The sequence below is a fragment of the Chiloscyllium punctatum genome, chromosome 23 (genome assembly GCF_047496795.1).
Source record: "Chiloscyllium punctatum isolate Juve2018m chromosome 23, sChiPun1.3, whole genome shotgun sequence".
In the NCBI taxonomy this organism is placed as follows: Eukaryota; Metazoa; Chordata; class Chondrichthyes; order Orectolobiformes; family Hemiscylliidae; genus Chiloscyllium; species Chiloscyllium punctatum.
The window spans coordinates 36949080-36956706 of NC_092761.1; positions in this window are offsets into that span (position 1 = coordinate 36949080).

Below are 7627 nucleotides of genomic sequence, written 5' to 3' on the forward strand. Positions count from 1 at the left end.
CACCATCCGATGCCACCAAGAGGACGCCAGGATTGTACCGGCACATGGGCCAATTTCCGAATTTTATCGGAAATCTTCAAAACCGCTTTACCATTATCGTCAATTTTCAGACAGCAGTTAGTCAGGTTAAACTTCCCGCACACGCCCCCTTCCGAGGCCAACGGATAATCCAAGGCAAGCCGGTTTTGATATATAGCAGCCCTCATCTGATTCTGCTGCTTAGCCAGCAACTCCAGGGCCAGGGCGGTCTGGTTAGTAATGACCTCTACGACTGCTTGGAGCCTGATAATTCGATTTAACATATAGATAGGAGTACGGTATCCCCATGATCCGTCCTGTGCCCACGTAGCAGGCCCGTAGTATTCAATAATCCGGGCCGGTGGCCACTCATCCCCCCAATCACCGACTTGGATATCCCTTGGCGACCTACGCAGGGAAGAGTTTAACTCCCAAATCATCGCCTTCCTCCCGGGGTAATAGGAAGAATTCAGGTCGTATTAGACCCAGGAAGCATACTCCAGCCCATCCCATGGGCAGTTTGGAGTATGCCTGATTACCGCATATCCAAAATAGGCCATCTGGAGCAGGCCCTCCCTGCCTCACAACGTCATCCCACAGCTCCTTTACCCCAGGGATGCCCTCATAAGGACCAGGACCACTGCAATTCCAGTATTCGGATTCTTGGCCCTGTGGCAGAGTCTGGACAGGATTATCCCAGCATTGATTCCGCTGACAACCACCACTCCACACTCTCTTACCAGAATCTGGCAGAGTCTTAACAGGAGCGTCCGAGCATTGATTTACCTGACAACCACCGGTCCAGACTCTCTTCATGCCATCGGAAGGGTCAGCACTTAGCTCGTCAGAGGAGGAATCAGTACGTAACCGAACGCAATTTTGATGATCTTGGTTTGCAATGTACCAAGTAATATCCACAGGCCACCATACTTGTGTGGTCGCATTCAATACACTCTGACAGGGACTAATTCCTACCTCCACGGTCCCCTTGCCTTCAACACATAACTGGCCCTCAGGGCTATTTGTCAGTCTCCACCCCTGGCTTTTCCTTTCGTTGACATGTGTCCAATTGTATTGAAGCAATTCCCATATGTCTAAGTTTTGACCAGACCACGGCCATTATTCTGACATATGCGGCCCCCCACAAACCCAGCAATTGCTAACATTTAAAACAGTGGCAATCCTAGAGGTGAGATCAATAAACAGGTTTTGTGTTACATCAGGGAGCTCAATCTTCTCTTCTACCTCTTTGTATATAGATGGCACTTTAGAGACAACGACCGTTCTCTGACGGTCCTGCTCTTTCTCCAACTCCCGATCAGTGTTCCGTACTCTGGTCTCCTTGACTCTGTCAACCTGCTCTCTGAGCAACACGGAGGGTAGGCCCCACTGCCCAGCTTTGTTAACACACACCCAGCGGTCATTTTTAGGGCATCCACGGACTTTGCCACCGTACCCTTTATTATACACTTGATAATAGGGTTTTCCACCCTCCCAACATTCTTGCCGTTCATTCACATCGTAACACCGATCGTTCACACGGGAGTGAGACACAAATGATCCCGAGTAGATCTGACTCCCAAGCCTCACCGTAGTCCGACATTTGTCACATCTCCCCTCGCCCTCCCCCACATACAGGAGTAAACTGATCAATATCCCCACCAATACAGTCCAGGTAGAGTTCATTGTCGCTGCCTTTTCAGGTTTACCACCAACGGCTTGTCCCCTGGCCCGCATGTCCAAGTGCTCTATCTCTCTGGCGGAATAGGCCCCTTTATCCTCGATGCGTGGGCCCACCCTTTTTCTTTCGTCCGAACAGCGGCTTCAGTTGTTAACAGGACCAGGAACGGTCCTTCCCACTGCGGCTGGAGCTTTTCGGCCTTCCAGGTCTTTACAAGTACCCAATCTCCGGGCTCCACCTTATGCAAGAGGAAGTCGAGCGGCAGAGTCTGAGCCAGGAGACCTTTCCTCCGGAGTTCTGCAAAAGAACGGGATAAGGCCAGTAAATAGTTTCTGACAAATACATCTCCCCCTTGTAGAGTGGGACACCCATCAACCTTACTCCAATATGGTAATCCGAACAGCATCTCATAGGGGGAGACCCCGATATCCCTGTGAGGTGCTGTACGTATCCTCAATAGGGCAATGGGAAGGCACTTTGGCCATGGTAACTTAGTTTCTAACATCAGCTTAGTCAATTGGGTCATTCATCCTCTCAACTCGACCCGAGCTCTGGGGATGCCAGGGTGCATGGAATTTCCATTGGATACCCAGGGCAGTACAGATCAAATGGTGTAGCTTAGAAACAAAATGTGTCCCACAGTCGGAGTCGATAGATTCCATTATGCCATATCTCGGGATTATATTCTCTAACAACAGTCGGGCCACGGTTGGTGCATCGGCTTTGGCAGTTGGGAAAGCCTCTACCCAGTGAGTGAAATGGTCTACTATTACTAGCAGATATTTCCATCTCTGTACTGGGGGTAATTCTGTAAAGTCTATTTGGATCCTCTGGAATGGCCTAATTGCGAGGGGCTGACCACCAGCTGGCATAGAACGCATGGCTTTCTTGTTAATACGCTGGCAAGTGGGGCATCCGACTACTTCTTGTTGGGCTAACGTGTATATCCCACTGCATACATAGTCTCTCAGGATCGTGTCACACATGGCTTGCACCCCCCAGTGGGTCTGATGGTGTAATCGGTGCAGAATACCCCGGGTGATCTGTTTGTTCAGTACTTGTCTCCCATCAGGAACCGTCCACTTCCCGTTAGTTTGTAGCCGGGCACCCAATTGATCCATTTTATCAATCTCCCCCTGGGTGAAGACGGGTTGTTTAGCGAGCCCTTCCCTCAACGGTATTAATGTTAATAATTGGACGGGTTTTTCGACCGCTGCCCGCTTGGCTTCCTCATCTGCCAGCCGGTTTCCCACCGCTTCCGGTGTCGACCCCTTCTGGTGACCGGGTACATGGACTACTGCGAGTTCCATAGGTAACGCCAGGGCTTCCAACGTTAGGCTGATCATTTGTTCGTGAGCTAATTCTTTTCCCAGGGAAGTTATCAATCCTCGCTCTTTCCAGATTTTCCCGAAAGTATGAACGATTCCGTATGCATACTTTGAGTCAGTATATATGGTCCCCACTTTCCCTTCCAACAACTTCAGGGCCCTCTGGAGGGCGTACAACTCACAGGATTGGGCTGACCACTTCCCAGGCAGTCGTCCGGACTCGATCGTCCGTTTCGTTGCACCATCTATGACAGCATAGCCACTGTACCGTACTCCACTGATGCACCGGGAGGACCCGTTGATGTACAGTTCCTGTCCTTCACCCAGCGGGGCCTCTTGCAGGTCCTCTCGGCTTTTGGTCTGCAAGTCTACAAATTCCACACAATCATGCTCCTGTTCCCCATCTGCAGGACGTCCGTATAGAAACTGGGCAGGGTTGCAACTGAGATCTTTTGCAAAATTGAGGTTGTCCCTGGTCATCAAAATCGTCTCATACTTCAGGATGCGAGAGTCTGTTAACCAGCGGTGAGCCTTTTGAGCCAGTATGGTACTAACCGAATGTGGGGAGTATACTGTGATTCTTCCTCCAAAGGTAAGTTTCCGGGCCTCTTCTACTAACATTGCCGTAGCTGCCACTGCCTGTATACAGGTCGGCCATCCACATGACACAGGGTCTAACATTTTTGACAAAAATGCAACCGGCTGACGTTTCCCTGCACGCAGCTGGGTAAGCACACCCTGGGCAATTCCGCCGGCGCTATTGACATATAAGTGGAACGGTTCCTTCAGGGTGGGTAAAGCCAATACCGGAGCTCGGATCAGTTTACTTTTAATAATATTAAATCGCTGCTCCTCTTCATCTGACCAGTCCACCTTTTGTCCTTCTTGTCCCAGTTTGTCGTACAAAAATTTTACTAGAGTGGTGTAACTTTCAATCCATATCCGGCAATACCCTACTAGCCCCAGGAATTGTCTGATTTCCTTCTTCGTCCTGGGTACTGGCATACCCGTAATCCCTGATATTCGTTCCGGCGTGATACGGCGATGCCCCTTACTGACTCGATGGCCCAGATATCTTACTTCTTGCTCCACGAACTGGAGTTTTGTCCTGGAGATGCGTAGGCCCTGTTTCCCCAGGAAGTTCAGCAGGGCAACGGTGTCTGCTCGTACCTCCTCTTCTCTTGGTCCCGAGAGTAAGAGATCATCGACATATTGGAGCAATTGATTCTCCGCGTTACAACGAAATCCTCCTAAGACCTGCTCCAGTATTTGTCAAAACAAGTTGGGTGACTCCGTGAATCCCTGCGGCAAGACCGTCCATCTTAACTGTCGCTTTCGTCCTGTGAAGGGATTCTCCCATTCAAATGCAAAGAGGTTCCGACTTTCTTCGTCAAGGGGGCAACTCCAGAAGGCATCCTTCAGATCTATTACGCTGAACCATTCATGTTCGGGGGGAATTTTACTCATTAACGTGTAGGGATTGGGTACCACCGGGTATCTAGCCTGGACTACTTCATCAACCCCCGCAAGTCTTGCACCAGCCTATACGTCCCATCCGGCTTCCTCACAGGGAGTATTGGAGTATTGAAAGGGGACATATATTCCTCCAGTAGTCCATCTGTGATTAATCTTTCTATCACAGGTTGTAACCCTTCCCGTCCTTCCATAGCAATCGGGTACTGTTTCCTTCTTACCGGGCCTCTTCCTGGTAACATGGTGATTTGGAGAGGTTTGATGTTTAGACCCCCTCTGTTCCCCTCTCGGTACCATACTTCCAGGTCTATTTGTTGATCATCTTCTTCGGTGAGGGCGAACAACCTTACCACCATTTCCCCGTTACTTGGTAACGTTCCAATCCCTAGTTTGACCTGCAAGTCTCTTCCTAACAAATTAAACCCCGCCGATGGCAGTAGAAGGAGGTCTCGTTTAGTAGTTCTGTTTTCATACCCAATTTCCACGTCCTCCACTACTGGGACTTGCAATGTCTTTCCTCCAATGCCAGATACCCCCATAACTGTTCTTCCTGCTCGGGCGCCGGGGGTTATTTGGATTATACTTGATCTTTCGGCTCCCGAGTCTACCATAAATGTGATCTCCGACCCTTGGGGCCCTACTTTCAAGTTTACCAGGGGTTCCTGTCGATAGTCCTTTTGCCCCAAGAGTAGGAACCCCCGACCTCCCTAATCTTCCTCCATCAGGGCGTACGACCGCACTTCCCGCTTGTAGCGGGGGCACTCTCGCTTAAAATGTCCCTCTTCATTACAGTAGTAACATCTGAGTATCCTCCTCGTTTCCCTGTCGCGGCCTCGAGTTCCTCCACTCTTCCTTTGTTCCGGCCACGGTCCTCTTTTCCTCTGCTCTTGCCACGACTCTCCCCTTTCCTGTTCCTGCCACGGCTCTCCCTTTTCCTTCCTTCCAGCTGTCACTTGTTGCACCGTCTGCATCATTATCTTTGTCGCCTTCTTTTGCTTCTCATCGTCCCTTCTCACAAACACCTTTTGCGCCTCCCTTAGTAGTTCACTTAGAGGTTTATTATCCCAATCATCCATTTTCTCTAACTTCTTTCGTATGTCCGGCCAGGCTTTTGATACAAACTCTACCCGTATGAGTTGTTGTCCCACTTCCGTCTCAGGGTCCACCCCAGCGAACTGCTGCAAGTTCTTCCTTATCTTGTCTAGGAAGTCTGTAGGGGTTTCCTCCGGGTTTTGATGATTCCCAAAGGCCTTGGTAAAATTGTGCCCCTTCGGGGCTGCCTGCCTTATTCCTCTTATCCAATATTCCCGCATGTCCCTCATGTTGCGCCGTCCTTCTTCCGTTTGCTTATCCCACTCGGGGTCGGTGAGGGGAAATTTCTGCTCCCCTCCTGCTCTTCCCTCTCTCTCCCAGACCAAGAGCGCAGCTTGTCGTATCATCTGTCGCTCCTGGCTAGAGAACAATGTTCCCATGATGGAATACATCTCATCCCACGTGTAAGTATTCGGCCCCAGGAACTGATCTAATTGTTCAGCCAGGCCCATGGGGTCCTCCAGTAGGCCGTTCATCTCCCTCTTGTAATTCCGTACTTCAGTACTCGTTAAGGGGACGTTCACATATCCCGTCCCTCCTTCCGTGCCTCCCATGGGCACTTCCCGGAGTGGATTCATTCTTGCAATCGGGGCAGAGTTTTGTCTGTGACTCTTTTCAGCTTGAGATCTAGTCTGTACTCCTGAGGCTCCCGGTGGTTCCTCCCCGTTTCCTTCCCCTTCCCCTGAATCGTCGCCACCCGAAGGATTATTTTGTGGGGCAGACGGGGTCACGTAAGGCGGCGGTAAGTGATCTAAAGGTTCCCATTCTTTCTGCCCTTTCGAGTCTTCATTAGTGACCGTCATTTTGCAAGATATTGTGACCGGTAGCCAACAAAGGGCGTAATCACTTTCCTCCCGAGTAACATTAAGTTTGGAATTGACATATAAAATGAGACCTTGCCGGACCCAGTCTTCGTCAGTGCCGAATCTAGGCCACCACACTGAGTCTCCCTGAATAGGTTTCTGGGACCACGTTTGACAGTATTTCACCATCTTTTTTCTAGATTTTCCTTTTCTCCTACCCTGATGCCAATTATTTAACATTTTTCCTAACGGACTATCGTCAGGTACCCCGGGGTATTTTTCATTGTCTACGTTCAAGCCTACCTTTCCCTTATTCGCCTTGGATCCCTTATTTCCCATTGCCGAGGACTTTGTAAAATCGGAGATTCTTGTATTATCCCGTGATAATCTATCACTATTTAGCCAATTCCCGGACCTTCAGTCCCGTGATCGCCCAGGTCCCTTTGCAGGCACCCCCGGTCTTTGGATTCCTGTGTCCTACGTCTCTGTGAAACAGATCACAGGCACCCCGTAGGTCCACGTTCCTCCGCAAACACGGTCTCTGCAAAATCTCTCACAGACGAGCCCCGGTCTCTAGATTCCTGAGTCCCACGCCTCTGCAGAAAAATCTACAGGCACTCCGCAGGTCCCCAGTACTCCGGAAACACGGTCCCCGCAAGTTTTTTCTTACCTGGGTTCGGTGCACCGGAATTACTCGATCGTTAACCGTCCCCACTGCCTCGCCACATGCCTCCTTTGTTTTCCTGAGCCTTCCGGATATCACTCGCTCAAGCCGCGCGGGGCGACAAGCAAGGAATCAGGGACTGCTGAACTTGGCAGGGTGCACCTTCTCCGATGTCCTTCCTCAGCCCCCCCCACCCCCCCCCCCGCGGCCGGAGTGTCGATCGGACGAGCCCCCAAGTTTGTTAGAAACGAAAATCGCTTCTTAATAATCGCTCTAGACAAATTCAGGAAAACAAAGTTTTATTAGCAAGTCTGCAGAGTTGGGCACCCTTCTGAGGAAAGGCGCGCCGAGGCTTACAAAGTTTCTCATTATATACAGCACAAGTCCCTCCCCTCTTTGGCTCTAAAGAGTCACGAGGTTCACATTCTAAACCGTCAGTATTTTTCCATTCTGCACCCATGTAACAAAGTCTGCAGCAGATGTCTCCCGAGTTGTTTTTTTCTACCCTGTAGTCTTATCAGTCAAGGACTTATTCTTCTCTGTCAGAGTTAGTGGTCTCATCAATCAA